At 43.9% G+C, this 25,689-nt stretch overlaps 1 long non-coding RNA gene across 1 annotated transcript in view; it reads left to right on the top strand.

Annotated features, from left to right (window-relative positions):
- Nucleotides 1-24,840, top strand: part of LOC125171054 (uncharacterized) — a 129,537-nt gene extending 104,697 nt beyond the window's left edge. Inside the window, exons 4-5 of the long non-coding RNA XR_007154175.1 lie at nucleotides 23,510-23,573; nucleotides 24,809-24,840. This is a non-coding gene — a long non-coding RNA (uncharacterized LOC125171054). The remainder of the gene's footprint in view (nucleotides 1-23,509; nucleotides 23,574-24,808) is intronic.
- Nucleotides 24,841-25,689: the final 849 nt, after the last annotated feature.

Genomic DNA, 25,689 nt, shown 5'->3' with positions numbered 1-25,689 from the left:
TCTGAAACAGGCTCCAGGCTCTGAGCCATCAGCACAGAGCCCGACATGGGGCTAGAACTCACGGACCGTGAGATCATGACCTGAGCCAAAGTCGGTCGCTCAACCGACTGAGCCACCCAGGGGCCCCCATCTGGCCCTTTTCAAGATTATTCCTATCAGGGCTGCCTGGGTGGTTCAGATGGTTAAGCGCTGGTTGAGCATCCAACTCTTGATATTGGCTCAGCTTGATCTTTCACTGTTGTGGGATCGAGTCCTGTGTCATGCTCCATGCTGAGCATGGAGCCTGTTTGGGATTCTCTCTATCTCAAAAAAAAATAAACTTAAAAAAAAAAGATATTCCTATCAGTCTTCACAAGAACCCCAGGAGGCAGGCACTATGACTGACACCATTTAAGCAGATGGGGAAACCCAAAGCACAGATAAGAGAAGTGACCAAGGTTACATCTTAAAGAGAATTTCAGGGCTGGTGCTCACTGGGGAGGTGAGCTCACCACAAGTACGGACAGGGTTCCCACTGGCCCAACCTGGTCCTGTTTGGGTTACACTGACAAGGGCCGGGGGTGGGGGGGCAAAAAATGTGGGTGTGAATCCGGCATGAGCGGCCATTTCTCTGATTGTCTATAATGGAAGGATGACGTAATACCTGATTTCAGACTCAGTTCTGCAAAAGATATGAGGGATGGCTTATATTCTTTTTGTAAACATGCCATTTATATTAAGGATGGACTTACCTTCATCATAAACTTTCCCTCTACTAGAGATGAAAAAACAGTAAATGTCCTGTGTCAGTTTTCAGGAGGATCCAAGACCACCTCGTTTTGGAGCCTTGTTGCCCATGTTCTCTCAGGTCAGTACAATCAAAAGCATCTTCTTGTTCTAGGTTTGAGAGATATGGTGGTAACAAAAGCTGGTCAGTTCCTGTTTGCATGGAGACTCCTGGGTGCCCTTCCTGTAATCAATTCTCTCCTTGGAGTTTTATCCACTGTTTGTGGCATTGACTGACACCATTAATAGTCAGCCAAGTGCTTATCTAATCAATTCCTTGGGTCGGAAGGAGGGCAGCCACCTATGTGCAGAAGAGCCTACATCATGTGAGGGAGGGAGCGGGGAAAGTCCCCCATGCCTAAAGACTTTCTCTCTCCTTAGGAGTCCCGAGGCTCCTGGCATCTCACCATTAGATTCCATGCTTCCCTTAGACATCCCCCCACCGTGCCAGGCTTTTATGTCAGTTAAGACTGAGTTGATTTGCATGTAACAGGAACCGAGCTTGCATAGTTTAACCAAGTTGTTTATTTTTCTCACATAACAAGAAGTCTGGAGATAACTAATGCAGAATGGTGCATACCTGAGGAGGCCGCCCGGTGCTCACGCCCCTCACTGTGGCCTCCTGCTCAAGTACCTTCCGTGTGTGTGGCTTTTGCCTTCACTCTTGTAAGATGGCACCTGCTTTCCTCTGCTATCCCATCCCATTTGCATTCCAGGTGAGAAGAGGGAAAAGAACAAATGGAACAAAGCTCAGGGCCAGCTAAGTCTGCTCACTGTTATTAGGCAAGCAGTCTCCTTCCCAAACCTCCACCCGTAGACTTCCTAGTCCTTCTCAGATCCACCTCTATCTGGGAGGACATTTGAGGGGGGTCATTGTTTTTACTTGGACACATTGCTTCCTTGGACAAAGTTGTGAGATCTTGAAGAAAAAAAAGATGGACCCTTTGAAATAGGGTGCATCTCTTGAACAGGAATATGTCTTGAACAGTCAGCATGTGAAGTCATTAACACTCTAATACAAATTGGGGTATTGTAGCCAGATACTGTCTTCCCGCAACTCAAGGAATCAACGGCCACACAGGGACACCAGGCTAAAAGATCAGGACCAAAGGACAACAACTTTGTCCCCTTCACACATCTGCTTGCTTGCTTGCCTGCTTCTCGGATGTGGTCGACTTCCCTCCAGTCCAGGGTTTCTGAACCTTGGCGCTACTGACATTTTGGACTGGGCAATTATTGGATCTGAGAGCTGTCCCGCGCGCTGTAGGATGTTTATCCTGGCCTCTACCCACTAGATGCCAGTAATGCTGGGCCTCACCCCCAGCTGTGATAACCAAAACAGTCTCCAGACAGTGCCAGACTGCCCCTGGTTCGGAATCACTGATCTAGTCTGTTCCACTCCACAAAAAATTGCTGACAAAACCCCTCTTTTTCCTGGTTTTTGACATGAGAGGTGTGGACTTGACCTCCTCCCCAGCAGTGGACCTCGGCCAAGGAGGACCTCCAGGCAAGATCTGTCCTGCACATCTGCACAGCAGCGGCAGTGGGCTGCTTCTGGCCCACGTGGCACCTGCAGGGTGGCCCCTTGTATTCAAAGCCCAGCACCCCGTGGACAAAACTGAGGGCTGTCAGATTGTAAATAAAAATAAAAACGTGGAATGCCCGGTAAAATTTCAATTTCAGATGAACCACAAAGAATTTTTTGATATGCGTGGGTCCCATACAGCCCTAAATGGGAGCAACGGGTCTGTGTTTTCAGTCCGGATAATTCCTGAGATCCGCTTTTACTGCCACGTTTCATGACGGTGTGCACAGCCACTTCCTGTTACTAGTATACCTAGTATGCCGGCAGCCAAAGGCTCTGATAGAAAGGTATCACACATAGAGGCTGTGCCCTTACCCTGACCTTGAACCCCACGTGGTGCCAAGCAAAGTCACCAGGCACTCAAATGGCAGTTCTCATTTCTGCCCCTTCATATCTTGAGTGCATCAGGCCCATTCGTCTTCACCGAAGAAGGGATCCTCTGGCTCTGCTTCTCCCCTTGTTCTCCATAGCTAGGGGGCAGGGGGAGTGTTCCCTGGGCAAGGGACGGGACTGTGTTACCCAGGTCGGCCCCAGACTCTCCAGGAGTCTGCCAGCTGCCAGCACTGGGAAAGTAGGACACTTGCCTCCTTCACATGGGAGCCCTGAAGTTCCACCTGACACACTCAGAAGAGTGGTTCCCAGAGTGCGTCCCCAGGGTAGGCTCCCTGGCACGCTGCAGGAGGGAAGTGCCTGGGCACCTTGTGTACCCCAGAAAGCTGCCTTAGGGAGCCACGGGATACATTAGCAGGTTAAAATCTGGGGAGGTCCTGCATTAAGGAAGCCCGTTTGACTTTGTCTAACCCAAGGTTCCTTCAAATTATCTGACAGTCTTTTTCTTGGCCCGTACCTATTCCCAGAATGTACTTGGGCATTTACTGCCAATGCAGATAACCTGTGCAACAGCAGACAATCGACAAATATTTATTATGCATATATATATAGTGCTGGGCCGGGTGTTTGGGATCTAGAGGTTTGTCCTTCTCTTTGTAGTTCTTAAGTCAGCTGTAAATATTTAATTAACTATAATTATTTGTTTAGTGTCTGACTCCCCCCATAAAAGTTTGATGAGGCAAGGATGATACCCCTCTTACTCACTATCATGTGGCCAGCCCCTAACAGGTCCTGGCCCATCATAGACGCTCAATAATTATTACTTGAATATGTAGAGAAAAATACAATCTTTGTCCTTTGAGAACTTTCTGTCTAATACAGTGGTTCTCATGGGACTGCAGAACCGAATCATGGCAGGAAGTTTTTTTTAAAATACAGGTGTCTGGTCCTCACCACTGGACATGGTGTAAAAAAGATGGGGAGATAGCATTCTATAGACAAAGCTGAGGTTTGAGACAATGCCCCTGATTCTTCAGGAAACGCATACATACCACACTTTGAATTAGTGCGGACTTCTCTCTTTTGTCTCTCAAGGCCGGCAAGTCTGGGCCTAGCTTATGCTGCTAAGAGGCCCCAGGAGAAAAGCCTCTTGGAAGCTAAGTGCTCACCAGAGGGCAACAAACTTTTCTTTTCAAGGGACAAGCATGAAGCGTATTTAAAACAAAAACAAAACTCCTAGAAAATGTCGTGGTGGTGGCCGTGGAGTAGACTGCTCACTCATTTCCAGAAGGCATTTAACTTTGCTTTTTGAGCCATAGCCTGTGCTCCAGCATTCAAGTCTGGCCCTAACCTCCCACTTCTGAGCTCCTGGCTGCTCACACATTCTCCTCGCATGAGGCTTTGAGATAATTTGTCAGAGTGCACTTTGAGTCTCTGGATTTCTTCAGGACAGAATAAGTCCCAGTTTTAGCCCCAGGTAGGTGTCTGCCGTCCCAAGTTTCACTTCCCATCACTGCCCCTCAGTTTAGTTGGGGTAAACCATCTTCCCAGGGAAGACTTTACACACACACACACACACCACATAGAACTCCCATTTATATGGGGTTATTATAAAAGTCGACTTTTCCATTTCTGCACAATGCTTTAAACATTGATGGAGTCTAAATATAACTGTGTCTTATCAAGAATCTTGGATACAGAGGCACCTGGGTGGCTCAGTCACTTAAGCGTCCGACTTTGGCTTAGGTCATGATCTCCCAGTTCGTGAGTTTGAGCCCCGCATCAGGCTCTGTGCTGACAGCTCAGAGCCTGAAGCCTGCTTCGGATTCTGTGTCTCCTCCTCTCTCTGTCCCTTCCCCGCTCATGTTCTGTGTCTCTTTCTCAAAAAATGAATAAACATTAAAAAAAAATTTTTTTTTTAATCTTGGATGTAAGGAAATTTGAACTCCTTTCATATATCACGATCTGGTTTGTTATTACATGTATATGTACATACACACACATATATATATATATATTTATATAGTGTCTAGCAACATGGTTTTTAGGGGTTTTAAGTGTCTTTTTTGTACTGAGTTTTGGTGGAGGTGTGTAACTTCTTTGTTTACTAATGTGTGTATTCCATTATGCAAGTATCCATTTACCATTCTTCTGAAACATAATGAATTATCATCTTAACTTGGCTTCTGAATCGTTATCCTCAGTAGCCCCTTCCTTAGAAATGGTTAATTCTTGTTCGTTATTTTTATCTCTTTCTTACATGAATGCCAAAAGAACAGAAACATTAAATAGATTTGAATCAGTTGCTAAAAAGCCAGCATTCACAAAATTCTAAAGCATAGGACTCTAGCAGTAGCTTCAGTGAATAATGCAATATGCTGCTTACAGAATTTGGAGCAGGCCTTTGATATAAACTGAAAGATTTTTCAGTTCACTATGTTTTATTCCAGTAATATTAAACATGAAAATAATCTCTGTTCTACGTGGATCCTTCTCCTCCTTCTTTTCATGCCGATGCATTGGCATGAATCTCAGAATTTAACTGTGCTGTCCTCCGGTCCAGCTGAGATGCTTCCTCAGCGCTCACAATCTATGCTGGTGTCGATCATAGCACACGGCTGTGTCATCGCGGCATTGTTTGCTGGTCTCCTGTGGTTGACTGTCCGCTCCTCGAGGATGGGCATATTTAGTTTAGGATTGTTGTGGTGGTCCTCTTCAGCTGTTCTGGCTAAGACCTGCATTGCCGGCTAACAGAGGTCAGTGCCAACCCCAGATGCTGACCTCCAAATTCTTCTTTCCTAGCTGACTTCAGGAGATCAGTTTCCTAGGAACCTATTGGCCCCTTTGAGAAAATTAGCTCTGAATTCTTCATGGTATTTTAGAATGGTAAGATCTACATAGCACAGTAAATGCTAAGATGGGGGAGGCACTCTTCTGTTGTTTTTCTACTTCAATTGTACTGACTGCTGTTCATTATGATTTCCGGCCGTCTTTCCTGCTTTGGATTTAATTTAGTCTTCCTTTTCTGATTTCTTAAGGTAGAAGTTTTGATGACCACTTAGAAAACTTTCTCCTTTTCGAATATAAGTATTTACTGCCATAAATTTCCCTCTACGTACTACCTTAACTGTATTCCATACATTGTGTTATGTTTTTATTTCCATTCTGCTAAAATATTCTTAATTGCTCTTGAGAATTTCTCTTGGAGCCCTGGGTAGTTTAGAAGCACATTGCTTAATTTGCAAATATTTGCAGATTTTCCAGATATCTTTCTGTTATTTATTTCTGGTTTAATTCTGGTTATGGCCAGAGAACATACTTTGCGTGATTTCCTAGTCTTCTTAATTTGTTAAGGTTTGTTCTATGGCCTGGAATATGGCCATGTCTTGGTGAATGGTCCATGTACACTTAGAAGGAATGTGTACTTTGCTCATTAATTGGAGGATTCTATAGATGTCAGTTAAGACAAGTTGGTTGATAATGTTTTTTAGGTCGTCTTTATTCTTTGTGTTGATAACAGAGAAGGAAGAGGGAAGCCTCCACGTATAATGCTCATTGTTTCCTTTTATTTCTGTCTCTTTCTGATTCAAGTATTTTAATGCTCTTCTGTTAGATGTTTTGGATGGTTGTCTTTCTGGATCGCTAACCCCATTATCATCATGCAGTGTTCTTCTTTATCCCAGAGGTGGAGGGGTCTTGCCACATCCGTGCTGCATTGGGCTGTGGGTGTTGGTTGCCTCCTCCCCGCTCCCCCCAGCAGTTTACAGCTTTTGTTCTGCAGAGGAGATGCAGGGAAGAATCTGGGCAAAATTTCAAGCCTCTCTGCCAGTGGCGGCCCTTCCCCTTTCCCCAAACTATACCCCCAGGATGCTTTCCCGTGACTCTTGCCTGTCCTTCCGTGAGTGCCCTCTGGGTCCATGCAGAAGGGCCTTCGTGACATTCCCATATGTCTGTGGTTCCTGGGATTCCCGTGTCTTGTTTGCTTACATTTGGCCACTGCCAGCAAGTTCTCTCGTAGTTTCAGCTGAGTCCTTCTTGTGAGGGCCTGTCAATCAGCCCCAGGTGAGGAAGTGCTCACATCCCATCCCTGCTCATGATCATCTGTCTAAAACTAATTAGTTTTGGTTGGTTGGTTGGTTGGTTGGTTGCCCTGTGACCCCAACTCTCCGGTGTATTTATAAAAAGTTGCGAATATGCAAGTCTAGGTTTTTATTGTTTGAAGAGTAAGAATGAAGCTCTTTTCAGCTTTCTACCTCTCATGTGTAAACGGAAGGTATGGATTATTATCTTATCCAATACCCCCATCCTTTCTAAAAAGGAATTTGAAATGGCAATCTTGAGAATAACTTTCTGGACCCAGCCCAATTTGTGATCCATTTCCTTGACCTTAAAACTGGAGCCAGACTTTCTGAAGGGAGGGAAGGAACAAAGGATAATATGGCTAGGAATAGAATTCCCTGCTTGGCCTTTTCTTCTCTCCTTGATAGAGGTTGAATGAGATAGCATCACTATTGTTCTCTGACTCTCAGAACAATGGGTTTGGGCTAGGAAAGCTAGGTAATATCTGGAGGCCAGAGGAAAAAAAATAGAGGAAGTTTTTAGGTACTTCTCAATGAACTGAAATGAAGATTCTGTCAAAACTTCTCAAAGGAATGCAACCATTTGGGAGAGTAACTCATAGTACACATTTTTCTTCCTTCTACACCTCTCCCCCATCCCCCTGCCCACTGACAGTGGGAACCTCAGTTCGCTATACCCCTCTGGGAGAGGGCTGAGATGCTGGGCATGGGTGGAAGAAGAGACCCTGTTTGCTCCTGCTATTCACGTCTGTTACATGGTGGCATCCACCCCTTGGTCATGTTTGCATCACAACACACCTCATCAGCTTGCTTTGACCCTGACACCATTTTATAGGCTTAATAATAATAAATCTATGTCCTGAAATAGTTTCGCAGATTATAGCAATCAATCAAAATTCAGGGAGCCCAAGACCATTAATGTCATCAGCAGTGATGCAGCACCCCGGGAATCCATCTAAATCAGCCATTATGACGGAAAATACACCTTAAGAGCCTGAAGATAGAGAGAGTAGACGGAGGCATAAATTGCAATTCTATTTTTATCAGCCATCAAGTGATAATTTTCTTGGGAGGCTTTGTTCCTGGTAGGAGACGAAACTAGGACTTGCTGTCCATGCCTGATTCCCACTCCAAATTAACAACTGGAAAGATTTTGCTGGTCCTGGGACTCAGAGGCCTGAAATGCAGTCTATAGTTGCCTGCAAGCCTAAGCCCTGGGCGTTTTCTTTTGAAACTCCCCAGTGAGCCCAGTCAAGGCCCTGTACTTTGCCTTTCTTTGTAGATGGCTTCAATTACTCACACATTCCCTTCGTCAAGACAAATCCTAAATGAACACTCAGCAGAGAAGGACTAGAGATGCAGCCACACGGATATCCTAGATCCTCCACAAAGATGGCTTGTGGCTGATCATTAACTGAGGATGAGGGGTAGGGAGGAATGAGAAGATGCCTTCTCAGGTCCTCTGTGGTCTATATCTTCCCATAACCTCTGTGAGACTTATTTCTTGTAAGACAATATGGTATGGCAAAAGTAACTAAGATTTAAGAGTGAGGAAAAACGGATTCCTGGCTCTTCAGCTAGTTAAAGAACCTTGGGCAAGTAATCTCACCTTTATGGATCTTATTTCACCGTCTATCTGTGAAGTGAACGGGTTGCTCTAAATTGGGCATTCTAAACCAGTGACCCATGGATCAGTTCCAGATGTGGGTTTGTTTGGTTTTGTGTTGGTCTCTGTATGCGCTAAATAATAACTTAAACATCAGTAAATTTCACGAACTACCGTTTCATCTTCTGAAAACTTGGAGGTGCTGGCTATACTGGGTCCTAGCCCCACATGGCAGCTGTATGGTATTGCTGGCCGGTGAAGACTGCTTATGGCAGGGCCTGTCTCCTTGTCCAGGACTCTAGAATCCCATCTAATGTCCTACCTGCCCCTACCCCCATGACTTATTCACATGGTCCAACTGTTAGAAGCACAGCTCCTGGATTATATGATCTATATGAAGAGTGATATTTAACTTTGTCTAATAAAGCAGAACTGAGGTTAAAAGACGTTTAAGGCAGGGGTGCCTGAGTGGCCGGGTCGGTTAAGTGCCCAACTCTTGATCTTGGCTTAGGTCCTGATCTCATGGTTTGTGAGATCGAGCCCTGCTGCCAGCACAGAACCTGCTTGGGATTCTCTCTCTCCCTCTCTCTCTCTGCCCCTCTCCCACTCTCTCTCCCGCTGTCTCTAAAAATCAATAAAATTTAAACAATAAAAAGACTTTTGAGATAAAATCTTTAAAAAATATAATGGAGGGGCGCCTGGGTGGCGCAGTCGGTTAAGCGTCCGACTTCAGCCAGGTCATGATCTCGCGGTCCGTGAGTTCGAGCCCCGCGTCGGGCTCTGGGCTGATGGCTCAGAGCCTGGAGCCTGTTTCCGATTCTGTGTCTCCCTCTCTCTCTGCCCCTCCCCCGTTCATGCTCTGTCTCTCTCTGTCCCAAAAATAAATAAACGTTGAAAAAAAAATTTTTTTAAATATAATGGAAAGTGGAAGTCCCAAATAATGTGTTTGTCTGGATCTCACATTTTTCATTCTTCACTTCAAATAAGCAGTAGGAGTACAAGCAGCCACAGATTAGTAACGAACTGCTGCCTTCTTAATTTGCAATAGGAAAACAAGAAATAGTTTATTTTTATAGCCTCTTTCATTTTAAGCTCCTTTTACATGTACTAGAAGGCCTTCTCCTAGGCCTGGAGACACAGGCAAGAAAACTGGAATTTGGAACTTTTGCTAAGTATTAAGTTCTTGGGCCAGTAGTAGTGTGAAGTTAATCACGCTCTCATTCATCCTTCTCTTCTTCCTCCGCTGGTGGCATCTACTATTTAATATTAATCGGTCCATATCCTCAGGCCTCCTCTTGCTGTTTCATATGTCAAGTATAAACTCCTTGAGAGCAGGGATCAGATACAATGCTTTTATAACTTCTTTCTTTCCAAGTGCAGTGCCAAGCAGAGCCTAGACCCATCCCAAGTGGTCCCTAAGCAAAGATCTGCTTTTGTAGTCTTGACCTTGGTGAGAATGTTCCTTCCAAAGAATCAGCCAAGTCCAGAGCTCTTGTCATAAGCCCATCCAAACAAAGATGAAGGGGCCCTGATTGTGGACAAGTTCTGAGATCCCAGGGCCCACATTTAAGCGCTCAATGCCAGAATATTGGAGATTAACTGTGGGGTTGACGATTGATGTTCCTGGACTCACTGTGTTATTTCACTGCCCTCTCTGGCTAAGCTGTTTTCACTAGATGAGTCCCTGTTTGCCTCATTCCCTGCTTTAACCTCACAGCCTCCCCCTCCTTGGTCTGCACAGTGGATTGATAATAGCAAGATGCATGGAAATTTTCAACTAAATGCCCATAAAAATAAATCATCTGACACTTTCCCTTCTTTGCCCTCTTAGCCATTGTCTCAAATGGAGCTTGTGACCCTTTATGTGTTTTCTAATAAGAGAAAGATTGATTCCATGGCAGGGAGTGGTGGCCTCAGCAAAGCCAAATAATTGAATATGCCACGAGGTGCCAGGCCTGTCCATTGGGTTCATTTGCAGTCATCGCTGGTACTGTTTTCTCTGAACAATATGGCTGTTGAGTGGGACCGGAGTGGTGGTCGTCCATGCAGCAAGTTGCTGAAAGAGCCTTCCAATTTCATTGTTAATGGGAAAATAAAATCAGTTACTGTATCAGCCAAAGCTTTTCAGAGAAATCAGGTCACTCTATGGTCCACAGCTCTTTTATTATGATTGGAATCATGTGACTACCTACACACATAATAAAATGCTGCCTCGTTGGTCTGGGGAGACAGGCGAGAAAGTCAGGTTTTCAAAAGTTTGATTACAGTTTACTTTCTTGAGACAACAGAACTGTGGGAACTTTGGGAAGAAAGTAGCCTCAGCTTGGCCAGGAAGCAAGTTGAAGCTGTGGTGGTCCCTTATGCGGAAAAAAGAGAAATGAATTTTTCTTGTGAATTTGCAGCCTACTCCCTTCATGGAGAGACCAGGCCATTGTACAGGACCCATCTCTGCCCCTTAAAATTACACTGGCCACCATCTCTTTACCCAGGCCTGAAATCAGACACACTTGCTTTTACATGTGGGCTCTCCCACTTACGGGGTGATCTTGGGCAAGTTATTTAACCTTTGTTTCCTCGCTGTCTGAATTAAGTGAGATCGTGCTTAGAATGGACTCCTCGCTCTGAGCCAGGGGTTATTAAGTGGTAGTTGTATTCGTATCATTATTGCTACGGAGCTTGGCCCTTGGGTCCTTAATCACCTGTGGGCTCCACCCCATCAGTGTCTGTCTCCCGAAGGCCTTCTTTGTACCTGGGTTTCACTGCTGGATCATTGCCAGCTTCTCCCCCCAAAAAGCACCGAGGGAATGGCGTCCTTTTCCTTTCTCTGGTTGGTAATGTGATAACCTCCAGGCACTTTCACATTCCTTGAAGCAGAGCTATAGTCTAACAATAGGCGCTCCCTGAACTATGGGCACCCAGAGCCTTGGGGCACAGCAGAGCCCAACCTGTCTGAGCTCTTTGGACCACCCAGGTAGGAAATTCTCTGAGCCTTCCACTGCAGGGAAAATAGTGGCATAGTAATCCTTTGTTTCTGCACAGAAATGTATTTCCAAGGTGCACACAGACTTTCTTTATACTCCTTCCAAGCACCTGCCAGCATCCTTTGGACACAGGGCTCCAGACCACCCTAGTTTCATAGTAGTCTGCTAGTGTCCTGTCAGTGCTGCCCACAACGGGGGATGGGGTATCGTCTCCATCCCCACACGTTCTGTTGTTGTTGACTGTTGAATTGCCGGCACTAAAAATCAAAACTTTTTCACATTTAAGTTTGGATTTGGGGCTTTTCCTGATAAAAAAAAAATTAGAGGTTCTGGCAACACTGGATCAGCACACTTCACTGTAGAAGGGAAGAATAGTCATCCTACATGTTTAATGGCAACAAAAAAGTGCTTAATGTACAAATGTTCTACTTCTTTATGTCAACTCCCTGGCCCACCAAGTACCTGAGTTTGAAAATCTGATCTAAGGAGGTTGAACTTTCATCACAAGTCATAACCTCTTAAAACTGGGGGAGGCCCTAGGATTAAGTCATCCAGGAGCTAGTCCCGGGCAGATTAGAGATGTGTCTCAAGTTCACAGAAAACTTGTGGCCAAAGGGAAGCTGGGGTGCCTGGAGTCACTGTCCTTTCTCAGGGCAGCATGCTTTCCCTACATTCAAAAGAAACACCGCGAGAACCTCTGGTTTAGGAGGCCTCTGTCAATCCTTTTCGAGTTCTGAGGGTGTGATCCAAGGGGCTAAGAGAACCACTCAATCCATGGTCTCTCTTCCATCACTCAGGACCAGAATTCCTACGGTTCGTATAGCACAGCATTCATCTGTGAAGCAGTGCCTTCTACTGGGTTAAGACCCCAGAGTGGCAACATTTATTGAGAAAATGCATCAATTAAAATTTTTCCCAGAGTACTTTACCTCTGTCATGGCCAGCAGAAACAGGGAGTTCAGAGAATGGGTTCTGGATGATTCTGGGCCGAGACTGGGGTGGTAGAGTAGAGCCTGGTAAAGCAGAAAGGTCATAGTTGTGAGTCATGAACCCAGTGTAATTGATGGATCCCTTGTACTCAATTTCTACCCCTGGGAAGTGGGGGCATTTGGCATGATGGTGTTTGAGAGCCTCCCTAGGCCAGGTAGTCCATGATTTTACAAACAGAAATGTCTGGAGTGATGGTTGTCCCTGGTCTGAAAGAACAACATGAAGAAGGTCTTTTGGAAGCCAAACCCATGGGATTCCAGGACCCCAGGGCAAGAAGATGGCTTGCCAATATGAAGTTGGAAAAACTTTTTGTAAGGGGTGGAGAAAGTTAGGCTCATAAAGAAGTGACTAAGAAATGCATCCTGATTTAGTAAGGAATGTAAGGAGGAAGTTCGAATTTTGAAAGTGCTGTGATGTGGAAGAAAGAACACTGGCCATTGAGTTGTAAGACTTGGGCTCCAAATACCTCCTCTGATGATGCAAAAGATATGACACATGAGATTCTCAGAGACTTTTAGAAGTACCTTTCACACTTAGAATCTAAGCAAGGTCAACCTGCTTCCTGTAGCAGACATCTTTTTGATGTCTACACCTATTGGAGGAAGTGTGCAGTCTTCAGAAGTAGCCACAAGAAAATTACAAGGCCACAGATAAACCTGACAGTTTCAAAGACAAGATTATTGTGGACAGACTCGCTGTTTTGAAGTATGATACGAGTGGATATCAGTCATAACGGGTCAGGAAAGCTGCCTAAGTGTGTTGCAGCTTAAGCTGCTTAAGCTTAAGCTAAGTGTGGAGTCAGATTCTCAAGGACTCCACTGCTCATTCGATTGTGTGTATGTGTTTGCCAGGACAAGGAAGACAGCAAGGGGATGCTTGGGTGGCTCAGTCTATTAAGTATCCAGCTCTTGATTTTGGCTCAGATCATGATCTCATGGTTCATGAGATGGATCCCCTCAGTGGGCTCCATGCTGACAGCATGGATCCTGCTTGGGATTCTCTCTCTTTGGTCCCCACCCCTTGCTCATGTTTGTGTTTATGATCCCTCTCTCTGTCTCTCTCAAATAAGTAAACTGAAAAAAAAAGGTGGGGGTGAGACAGCAGGGATGAGAGAAGAGGAGAAAGGCAAACACTTGACTATCATGCCTTTGGACATGGCTTCTACCTTGGCTCACAGCTGAACAGTGTCACTTCTGCCATCACAACCCATAAAAACACTGGGTGGGGATCCTTCTGTGTCCTTGGGTATACTCATCTTAGACCGTGGTTGTTGCCTACATTCCCTAGAGCAATTGGAGGCCCTATCCACAATCCTTTGGATAAGGACTGACCTTGAAGACAATTTTAGTCCCCTGTTAGAGTTGCCATCCTTTATTGGCCAATCAGGGCATCAGAGTCACCATAGTTTATCAAAGCTCACTCAATCCATTGGAGAGTGGGGCTCAAGCATTAGGTTTATTACATGCAAAAGCTCCATCTTTCAGAGCGACTTTGTTCTCCAGTGACAAAGGTCCTTTCAGGGGACTCTATCCCCAAACATCCTCCTCTGAACTCTATCTCTCACTGCCAGCGTCATGCTTTTTAAGTTGCTACCACAAGTTAGAATTGACGTAAGAGATTATTACCACTGTCTGTTTTTAGAAACCTCCATCCAAATGTCCTTAGGCTCAGAAGAATCTTTTTTCATTTTAAGTACTTCCAGAGAAAGAAAGTTCTGCAGATGTCTTCATCAACCTGTTCTGGCACTGAGCAACCTTCACATCCACTTCCTCACTTTTTTATGCCCTTTGTGGGGTGGAGAACTGTTTGCCACAGTCTTAGTACTAATCTTTCATGCGCTCAGAGATGTTATTGTGGCTACTTCTGTGGTCTCCTCTAGTTTATGAAAACCTGTGACTACGTCAGTGACATTTGCAGGTTAGGACCCACTCTTTCCCATGAGCCAGCCAGAGATGTGGAAGACAAAAGTGGTGTTGTGATTCCTACCTTCCAGAAGCTTCAGGTTCTGCTGGGGCAGTGGTGCATGTATATATATACTTACATCAAGAACTGAAGGCTTGCAATACCCCCTTAATCCTAACCTGGAAGTAAAGAAACTCCAGAAGCCTTGACGTGTAGCCTTTGTGGGGGTAAGAGACGTTTGTAACAAATCACCCTAGAGTTCACCTATTTCCTTTGTAAACTGTTTGAACTAGGGCAACACTCGTGGGGTTCAATACATTGATGACATAGGCATTTATGCCCAATTTAAAGCACTGTGTATACAGTTATTGTACATCGACTATAATGCAAACCCCTGGAAGGCAGGGATTTTTGTGTCTTTGGTTTGCTGATTAGTTCAAGTGCCTACAACAGTGCCTGGCACAATAGAGGCATGCCAGAGTTACCAAAAGAAGAATTAGGGGGAGAGGGCTCAAGAGCATATTTTTTACTCTATTAGTCTATGAATAGTATGGTTCAATTTATTTTCCCTCTGGGAAAAATAATAATGAATAACCACCAAAGTTTTTGCCTCCTGATTAAATTATGTAAATATGAAAAGATCAAACCAGCCCTATGAGTAACCCCTTTCCAGCAAAGATGTTACCTCTTTTTACCCATTTTTGTTTCCTATTTGAGAAGCATTTTATCTTCACATTGAGCTATTTTACCTCCTACCATGATTTCTTGCCTGGGACAGTTGACTTTAATGTGCAACCTTATTGAATGCTTTTTGGAGTTTTAGGTGAATATAATCCTAGGCTTTGGTCTTTCTTTAGTGTCCTATCGCAGTAATTCCTCTAAAAAATATATAACTCAAACAAATCCAAGGGGTTCTTTCAAACCAGGCCTGCCATCAAAAATCCACACTGACTGCATCTGACTGGGTTTTGGTACTGTGGGTTCTTTGCCCCTTGACAGCCCACTTGGCTTCTATTGTTTTCTTGGCCAGTCTGATAGACATTCTCTTCTGATTGTAGCAATTTGGGAATAAAATGTGTTGGGCTTGGCCCTCATTCCTTTCCACCCTCTTTTGTGACTGGCTGGGGAGGTTCATTAGCTGAAACCCAGCCAAGGGAAGGACGTGTCTCTTGAATACAGAGATGAGCTTTACTCCAAGGACCAAGTTTTACTTTATTCCAAAGGCAAGAACCTATAACTGCTCTTTGGGCAGTGCGAGTCTGGGAATTGGGAGGTCCATCAATACTGTTTGGAATTTATCAAGATCATTTCTATTTCTTTCTCTTTTTCTCAGCCTCTGTTTGCTTTCTCCCATCCTCTCCATTCTGGGGATACAATGATAACCCTCGGCCTGCTTGAGGTTAGATGGTGCTTTGGACTCAAGTAGATCTGGGTTTGAATTCTGACCTAGGGTGGTATACTTCACATCTTGTTACAGACTGCATGTGTCCTTCCAACATTCATATGTTGAAGCCTTAATCCCCAATCTGGTGATATCGGGAGGTGGGGCCTAGAGAGGTAATTACTTTTGATAAACCCTCATGATGGGGTTATTGCCCTTATAAGCAGAAGAGACCTGAGTTCTCTCTCTCTCTCTCTCTCCACCTGTGAGGATACAGAAATAAGGCAGCCATCTGCAAACCAGAAAGAGGGCCCCAGCAAGAACTGAACTGGTTGGCACCTTCATCTTGGACTTCCTGGACTCCAGAACTGTGTGAAAGAAGTATGTGTTTTTAAGCCACTCCGTCTGTAGTATTCTATTAGAACAACCCCAGGCAGACTAAGATACCTCTCTAAGCTTCAGTTTCCTCACCTGTGAAATGGAGTAATAATATCTTCTTGAAATTGTTGTTGTCAGGATTACATGAGGGAATGAATGTAAAAGGCTGGGCTTTTAGGAGACACAAAATGAAAGGTAACTATTGTAGTATCCTCCCTCTGTTCAACTCCACAGACTTCATAAGTAACAATAATAGGAACAAAAACCACTAGCATTTATAAAGCCCTCATTACATATAAGCCACTGTTCTGAGTGCTTTTCGTGTATTAATTCATTGAATTAATTGCTGTGTTCTACAGTTACCTCTCTCTCCCTGTTTACCCAGCCATCTTTGGGTTTGCCTCTTCGCCATTTTCTTCTAAAAAGTCTTTTCTCTAAACGTCTATGGAGATTTATGCATGGAATATAAACAACAATAAGATGCAATTCCTTGTATGTCAGAATTTGCCCAGTGCCATATTTTTAGCCAGAACTCATGGCTACATCCTGGGGCACTGTAGCCATTCTCAGCTATGGCTGCCCTTTAGCAGTGCCTGGGGAACCTTCTGAAAGCTCTTTGCCCACGCCACAAACCCAGACCAATTAAATCCGAATCTCTGGGAATGGGGCCAGGCATCACCTCTCAAAGTTTAATGCATATGAGTATTACCTGAAGATCTTGAGAAACTGCAGATTCTCCTTTTCTAACAAGCTCCCAAAGAGGCTGATGCTGCTGGTCAGCAGAGGCCCCTTGAAGTGGCAAGTCTAGATCAGACACCCCTCACTGCTCTTTGGGCTTCTTCTAACTTAGTCACAGACTATTTCTTGACTACTCCTCAGTCACCCTAGAGTAAACCCTAACTGGGCTTGAAGGTCACGTACCACAACAACAGTTGATATGACCAGTTGATATGACTCACACACATAGGCAGACCAAATGTCTTTGCTTAGGAAATTCATCTAGAACCCAGGATTTGGAGATCAGGGATGAACCACTACCAAATGCCTTGGAACAGCTTAACATGGAAGCATTTCTCAATCTGTGCTCCTTTCTAAATCATGGGCCATTCTTGACAGGACCTTTATAAATAGGATATGAGAGTGTAGTGAATTATGATTTTGTGGCTTCGTCAGCTTCCTGCAGCAATCTTGGGCAAAATTCCCCTTATTCTGACCTCTTATCTGACCCCTCAACATTGACCACCCAGACCATCCTCTCTCTCACTCTGTGCCAAGTGCTGGTAGCATCTTGAGCTATTTAAGTTACATGGAGGGAAGAGAAAGTAAACCCCCCTAAGAAAATGCTGGAAGGATATGATATCCCTTCTAGAACTCAGCTTCCTCATTCGTAGTGAATGGAAAGGTTCGAGTCAGGCAAACTTTGAGGTGTCTAACTCCTAATGCATGTGTTTTGAGTTGAAGTCAGAGCATCATCTACCTTTCAAGGGCTTAGATAAGCAGGCCTTTAAGGGTAATGATAATTCTCCAAATGCACATTGCCTGGTTCTCTCATTTGTTAAATAAGTTTTATCCTTAAAGATGACAAAGAGGTCTCATGAATTATAGTAGTGGTTCTCCTGCATCAGTCACCAACATTACATGGAAACTTAGTGAATGGTGAATTTAAGTTGGAGAAATAGACTCAGATTCCAGTCCTAATTCTGCTGTAGATATGTCCAAGGTGGAATTAAACCAAGTGTTTAACAAGTGAAGTTGTTTTTCTCTTCATTCAGAAGACAGGCATAGGCAATGTTTCCAGTCAAGTAAAATTAAAAAAAAGAAAAAAATCATGCTGCATGGTGACCATATTACCTATTGGCCCCTCAACTTGGGATAGTTTAAATAGACAGATAATAACTTCTTTCTTCTTTTCTCTTCTGTTTACCAGGAGAGTAGCAGCTGCGAGTAACATTTGCTGTGGAATGAATCTAGACTGTCTTGAAGAGCTAAGATTTAAGTCCACTCTTTCCACATTTCCATAGTACCCAGTTTGGTTTCAGCTGTGTGCATGTTTGATCTTGTTTAAAGCCAAGCTCCTGGAATGAACCTGGAAAAGACGGGAAATGCTGGGAAACCTAACTCTTATTTATTTTGGAAGCAAAGGGCCACTGCATTCCAATTTTCATGGCAGGGAGGCAAATCTATATCATGTTGTAACACTGTAGTTGGAGCGTGGAGAAGGAAGGGCGATTGAATCCTGTCTCGCCTCCAATTGTTCCATAGGCCTGAGCTCTCTGATAGCAGCAGATATATTGGTTTCTTTTTGAGGATACACAATGGGAACTTAGTGAACTTGATTTTGAAACCTTGATATTAGGTGCAGCCACTTTTTACACCAAACCCTTCAAATTATCTTATAATAAGTACAGCATTTTTCCGACCACCCCAGTTTTTTGCAATTTTTAGCAGCCTTCCCCCCATTTCAGAATGCACCCTTCCCTCCTCCATCCCACCACAATAACATAATGAAAACACACACTGATGGTTTTGTCATTTGGGCATTGTGGTTTCCCTTGGTACAGAGAAAATAGTTATCTGTAAGATTACCTTGAATATTATTCATTCTTAGTAAAAGTACATTATTCAACAAAGAGAAGACTATAACCAAAGAAGATTCAGGGCATGGCAAGTTTTAAATGTCAGTTCTATTTTAGGTTTTTCTGCACTGCCAGAGATCAAATCCAGAGTCAATGTTGGAAAACTAGCAAAAACCGAACAAACAAGTAAACAAACAAAAATGGTTTAATTCAGCTTATATGTGGAGGAAAAAAAGAATGCTCATGCTTTTTAGGTTTGAGTTTCCCACTTCTCAAAGTGAAGGCAATACACTCTCTCAGCATGTTGTGTTGGTAAATGTGTTGCTTTCCTTCAGTTAAAAAAATTTTTTTACATAAATATGTTTTAAGGTTAAACTTGTAGAATTCAGGCTTCTGGCTGAGAAGCTTGGAGGAATTCATGAGAGAGTCATTCCCGCTATCTAGTGTGAATTGCATTATAACAGAATACAAAGAAAACTACCCGTCTGAAATATATATGCACTACCTAGAAAAATAAATGAAACCACCCCTCCCTGTCCTCATGGCTGTAAGAATCTTTGTGTCTCAACTCCATGCACCCTGTTGTCACTCAAGTCCTTTCCTTAGAGCTGGGTCCTCTGAAGGAGGGAGTGACTGTATTCTGTCCTTCAGACAATATACACTGAACTCTCTCTTCTTCTTCCTTCCTTAATTAAGGCTCTCTTCACAAAAGCCCTTCTCTTTTCTATACAATTACATCCCATTCCCATATTCCTTCCAGGTATGGCTCACTTCCAGAATCTTTCCTCACTTTTGCTATCTATTTCCCTGGCTCATCCTAGTTGGCTCTGTCTCACTATCTCTGTGGGGCCCAGATAGGAAGCACAATAAGCCAATAAAGGTTCCACTGACTGGGAATAGGGATGAGAAGTCCCTTGGGACTCTTACAGCCCTCTAAGTAGGCTGCTGGTGGGAGTGGGGGGGGGGGGGGGGGCGGGAATCAAATGATCCCAAGAGACTTTTTCATTGCTTCTTGTTCATGGAAACTACAGAAATAAAATGTGAAAATCATACCATTCTCTGAAATGTTAATCTTCCACAAACATGCATGTACATGTACCACCAGCATGAAAGGAATGGAAACATCTGACCCATCCAAAATCAGAAAAGAAAAACCCCACACAGACCAGCCAGCAGCTCCCCCTGCTTCCCCTACCCCATTACCAAAGCAGACTTCTTGATTTGCATCTGCCACCACACCCCTGTCCCTGTGAATACTATGTTGACTTGAACGTGCCATCAACAATGGTTCTCTTTCTTTTTAAAATTTCTCTGCCAAAGACAACAAATGCAAATGGTGAGATGGAATTGGGATTAAAGGAATCCAAATAAGGGCTAGCATAGCACTAAGGTTAGGCCTATAGGATAATCCCCAAATGATCAAGAGGGAGGCGAGTACAGCTGTGTGGGCCATAAATAAAGCTTTTCTGACTTAGCATGTAAAGTCTCCACCCTAAATGTTACATTAACATTGTTTCGTGTAACCAAAGGGAAAAAAGTCCCCTGTAAGGATTTTGCCCTTCTGTTGCTTCTACCTAAGGCGTATGGAACCATACTTTGACTTAAGGGTTTGAAAGTCCTTAGAATTGGGCAATTTCTTGGAATATTGGGGTAACTGCAAAATGGGGGGGAGGTGGTGACTATAGAGAGTGTGGTGGTCAGGCAAAGGGCCAAGAGAGAAGTTTCCCAGAAAGTGTTGGATCTATTCTCTACCCTGCCGGAAATACCATCTCTTTTCATTGAACTTGTCCATGATATGAGCTGTTGTTTTCCCCAAGTAAGGTTTTAAAAGCTTATAGACAGGGAATTACTTTAAAGCTGAGTTATCCATGGCTTCTTTTTAAAATATACAAATTAAAACAGGAATGAATACGTAGGGAAAGCAAAGTTGGCTCTTGGGCGTGAAGCTTCCTCCCACAGTCATAAAGATGCAGACAGGTAGATCTATCACTTTAATTTAAAAATGAAAATCCCTTTAGAAAATTGGCAGTCAGCCCTGGCCAAATGGATTTGAAAGGATTGTGATTTCTCCTGCTGTCAACTGGCTCCAGGAGAGTGGCTGCTGGCAAGCCCATTCATAGTAGGATTTGCAATGGAGCCTCCAATGTACCATCACCCTTGGCTTTGGGCTAAGTTAGGAGGAGGCTTAAAAATAACAGTATCTATATACTGAGTACTTGGTAAGTAACAGGCAGTGGAGGTTACCTGAACTGTCTAGGCAATCATTTTAAGATGGATACCATTATTAACTGGATTTCAGAGAGAGTGCATTAGTTTTCTATTGCTGCTATAACACAGGACCCCATGTAGTACCTTAAAACAACTCAAATTTATTATCTTATGGTTCTGTAGAAGTCTGATGCAGGTTTCCCTGGAATAACATCAAGGTGTGTCCGAAGGGTTGCAGTCCTTTTTGAAGGCTGTAGGGAAGAGTCATTTTCTTGCCTTTTCCAGCTTCTAGAGGTCATTCATATTCCTAGGCACATGGTACCCTCCCTCCATCTTCAAAGCCAGCAAAGACTGGCTGAGTTTTTTTAAATCACATCACACCCCTCTGACCTTTGCTGCCTTCTTGGTCCTTTGTGATTACTGTGGGCCCATGTGGATCATTGTGGATAGTCTTCCCATCTCAGGGTCAATTGACTGGCAACTTTAAGTCCATATGCAACCTTAATTTCTCTTTACCATATAACCTAACGTAGTCACAGTTTTCAGGGATTGGGAAGGGGCCATCTTTGGGGAGCCATTATTCTGCCTCCACAAATAGAAAAGTGGAGGATTAGAGACGTGAAGACATTTATGTTGGGTCACACAGCTACTTGGTAGTAGCAAAGACTACATTTGACCCAAAGCCTGAACTGGGAACAGAAGAGGAAGAAAGAAAGAAAGTAGAGAAGAAATTTTTCCACCATAGACGACACTGACTTTTGTCAAAAAACGCACTATTGGTTATAAGTCAATTTAATAAGAGGAACGTGTGAGTAGACAATTTGCTTTTGTTAACCACCTCCTTTATTCCCCCATTTAACCTGTAAAGAGTTTCCATAAATCATGGTTCACCAAATTACATCAGCCTCACTCATAATACTGGTCTTTCTGGTGTCATAAAATCTACCAATGCATTGAGACCCACCCCACGATGGACCACACACAATTATAGGGATCTAGTATGAAGGTGTTAGTGTATGTACACACACATACATACACCACACAATGCATATTTAAGCAAGTTGATGCATATTTAAGCAAGTTGACTTGTTCCATATAATCCTCATAGAGAGGATTTGAATGAATAAGTGAAAGGTAGGGGGAGATAAGTCAAGATTAAGGTCCAGAAGACTTTTTCTAACAGGAAGAATGGTAAGCACCCAACAGTAAGACTCTTTGCCTCGGAAATTATCAAGTCAATGCTAGAGGAGCCCTTGGATACCACCATTTTAAGCATTTTAGTGTGCTTTCTTATTTGGGACTCCTACCACTTGCTTCTCTAAAAGACACATGCAAGGAGGGAATAAAAGTAAGAAAGGGCAGAAGTTCTTTTGTGGTTTTTTACTGAGAGCTATTTCCTACAGTTCCTCCTTCTCCAGCGGAATCACTGAATATTGCAGGAATATTTGAGATGTCTTTGTCCAACTCTCCATACACAGATGAGAAAAATGAGCATCAAAAAGACGAAAGAACACCCTATAGAGATGATTCCGGTAGAATTGCATGAAACGTTGGGCATCGGTTCTAAAGTCCGATAAGCCTAGAAAAGTCACATGAAAGTTAGACTATCATCCCCTGCTGAAGACTGATGTGTGGTTTCTTGAAAAATGTAGCACAAACAACTTTTCACCCAATACTGCAATAGAAGAAAGACCCTTTCCTTGGTGCATTTCAGGAGCCAGGTTAAATGAAAAACATATGCGAAAATATATGTGAAAAGCACACGTTGCGTAGGAAGATGCTCACTCTGTCACAGGCACTGGGGCACCCAAAACTGAAGTGGGACTAGGAGATATGGTAGGGCACCTACCTCACACCTATGGTAGGGCATCTACCATCCCTGAGTAGAAGGCCACATTCTCAAAGGAATCTTAGTCACTGTAGGTTATAGTGTACATAGCCCCTGGGGTCAGGGAAAATGGAACAGTTTGCCTTCTTGATCTTTGCTGCTGTGGGTTCTCAAACATTGTGCAGATAGGCCGATTTCTTATCTGGTCTCTGGGGCCCTAAGTGAAGAACTGGGTCTCTGGGGAACTGTTAGGTCTCACTTGTTTCGAAGGTGAACCAAAGTGGGAAGAAGGACATCTTTGAGCAGGCCAGGCACAAAATTCTCTGGTGGTGTAATAGAGTGTCAGGATCACCTCCTTTTTGCTTTTATCGGATTATATGGGCAGATGTGTAGTTTTCCAACTGTCCCAAACCTTGACCAGTGCTCTGAAGCTTCTTGTATTGTGCATGGAGTTGTCAGCTCTGAGTATTTGCATTTGACTTCTTGTTCTGTCCCATTCTCAAGAACATTAGTCATTATGAAATTCTCATTAATCTAGAGGATACAACCTTTTGTCATATAAAGATTAGTATTTTATATATCTCTAAGGTTCTCATTCTCTCACCTCCCCACCCCAGGGGTAGGTCTGTCTAATTCTCCTGACGGCAAAACTCACTGTTCTTTTTAAGAGGAGAATTCCCAGTCTTCTAGATGAGTATATCTAAGGGAAAAGGGAACCTCTCTCTAGGGACAATGATGGCATTACAAAAACTATGGCAATAGAGGCAGAGATAGGTAGGGATCAATATTGGAAATCCAGGGAGTGGGGGGAAATAATTTAATAGTATACTCCTGAAAATCTTGGTGTCATCAAATGCTAAGGTTATCATGTCATCTGGAGTGGGCTTTCAAATGTTGCAGGGTTCTCAGACACATGGACGGACTATTCTCTGGAAGAAGCAGAGATCACTTGGGAATTTGGCAGGTGAGATGGTGCTGAGTGGGTGAATCCATCCTATGCTTGGGCCTCATACTATGATTCAGTTCTATGGCAGGATTGCTACACCCCTATTGAAGGTATCCTAGCCTTTTCTCTGTCCCTGTGAGGACAACAGCCTCCTGCTCCACAAAGGACTGCCAGGGGATGAGGCCTTCACCTTGTCAGGAGTTAGGTCGGTGGTCCAGGAGCTCTGGGGGAATGGGGGGCCGGGGGAGCGGTACACCCAGCCCTGACTGATACTAAATGTAAGATGGTTCAGCTGCTAAGGAACACAGTGTGGCAGTTCGTCAGAAAATCAAAAATGGAACTACCATATGACCCAGCAGTCCCATTTCTGGGAATCGAGCCAAAAAACTGAAGGCAGGATCTTGAAGAGATGTTTGCACCATCGTGTTCATAGCAGCATTATTTATAAGGGCTAAGGGGTAGAATAACCCAAATATCCAGTCATGGATGAATGGATAAGCAAAATGTGGTATGGACATGCAGTGGAATATCATTCAGCCTTAAAGAGGAAGGATATTTTGACACCTGCTACAACAGGGATGAACCTTGCAAATGTTAGGCTAAGGGAAATAAGCCGGACACAAAAAGATAAATACTGTATGCTTCCACTTATGTGAGATCTGAAGTTGTCAGACTCATAGAAACAGAAAGGAGAATGGTGGTTACTAGGGACCAGGGGAGGAAGAGATGGGGAGTTGTTGTTGAATGGGTATTACAGTTTCAATTCTGCAAGATGAAAAAGTTCTGGAGACCAGTTGCCCAATAATGGGAATGTATTTAACACTACCGAACACTGCACTTAAAAATGGCTGAGGCAGGAAACCTTGTGTTAGGTGTTTTTTTACCGCATTTAAAAATAAAAATTACCAAACAGAAGACAAAATGTAGTTTAAAGAAAATGAGAGACTCAACAGTGATACCCAGCAACGAGCAAAAAACCCGCAGTATTAACAACTTTCTGAGATGCACTTCCCTTAAATTTTCCTGGTACAGAAGACTTTTGCGGACATCGGTACGTAAAGATTCCTTGGAGTGACTCCCCTGAAAGGTGGTGAGTTTATTCAGTCAGCTTATTCTGGAAACCAGCCAGCATATAAGAATTACAATAGTTTAAGCTATAAATGCTCTGTTATGCTTCCCTGGAAAAAAAAAAATGAATGAATGAATGTCTAAATAAATAAAAGGTGATCCAAAACTCTCTGGCCTGTTGCCAGGATCCAGCTTGAGGAACTGCATTAAAGAGCCCACCCTGAGTGGTTCTCCACACCTACACGCTTCTCTGCCCCTGCTGGGCGATACCTCGGAGGCCTGGGAAACTCTGCATGGGATCGGACAGTAATGGATAAATGAATGGGTCCTTTGAGTTTGCTCTCATTGCAGCTCTACCTTCATCCCTACGAGGGCCCCTACCATGCTCCCCCTCTCGCGGTAAGCTAGACTCTGCTGCGGGTGCCTGTATCGTTCTGTGCATACTGGCCTCTGAGCGCTTCCTGTGCTGTATTAGCCACCTCTCGCTCACTGATGCGTCTGTGGGTTCCTCTGAAAGGACAAGATTTTCGACAAGTGGCACGATGCGAAGAATACTGTTGATGCTTCACGAATCAGTGCTGTAAGACGATGACATCAGCGATTGTTTTTGTGTTCTCAGGCCACGAGAATGTCCTTTTTGGTCAACTCCCCATGCGGATGGAACAACTGTGAGCGTATTCTGGCCCCAGCGTTGTGCTCCTGCTCAGAACTTCTTTGAGCTCCATCTTCAGCGACCTGACTTGCTTCATTTCATCCGTCTGTCACCTCCTCCCAAAATAAGCGTGTGTGGTTTCTGTTTGACTTGTTTGCGTTATACATGTCCTTATTAGTCATGTGTGGGTGTCCCTACACCTCATTATCTCCTGAACTTCTCAGGGACCCAGTAGCCAACTCATTGTCTGCATTGTCCCAAAGCATCGCACACAGGGATACCACATTTAAAAGCGGTGACTGCTGGAGAAGCATCTGACCTGTCAAAAGTCTTGATGGACACCCCCTCCTCCTTGTTCTGCCAGGATCTCCAAAGGTGACTTCATCATCTTTCGTCCATCAACCTGCTCGCTTT

Source organism: Prionailurus viverrinus, chromosome A1 (genome assembly GCF_022837055.1).
Source record: "Prionailurus viverrinus isolate Anna chromosome A1, UM_Priviv_1.0, whole genome shotgun sequence".
NCBI classification, from domain to species: domain Eukaryota; kingdom Metazoa; phylum Chordata; class Mammalia; order Carnivora; family Felidae; genus Prionailurus; species Prionailurus viverrinus.
This window is presented reverse-complemented; position numbering and strand designations above follow the sequence as displayed.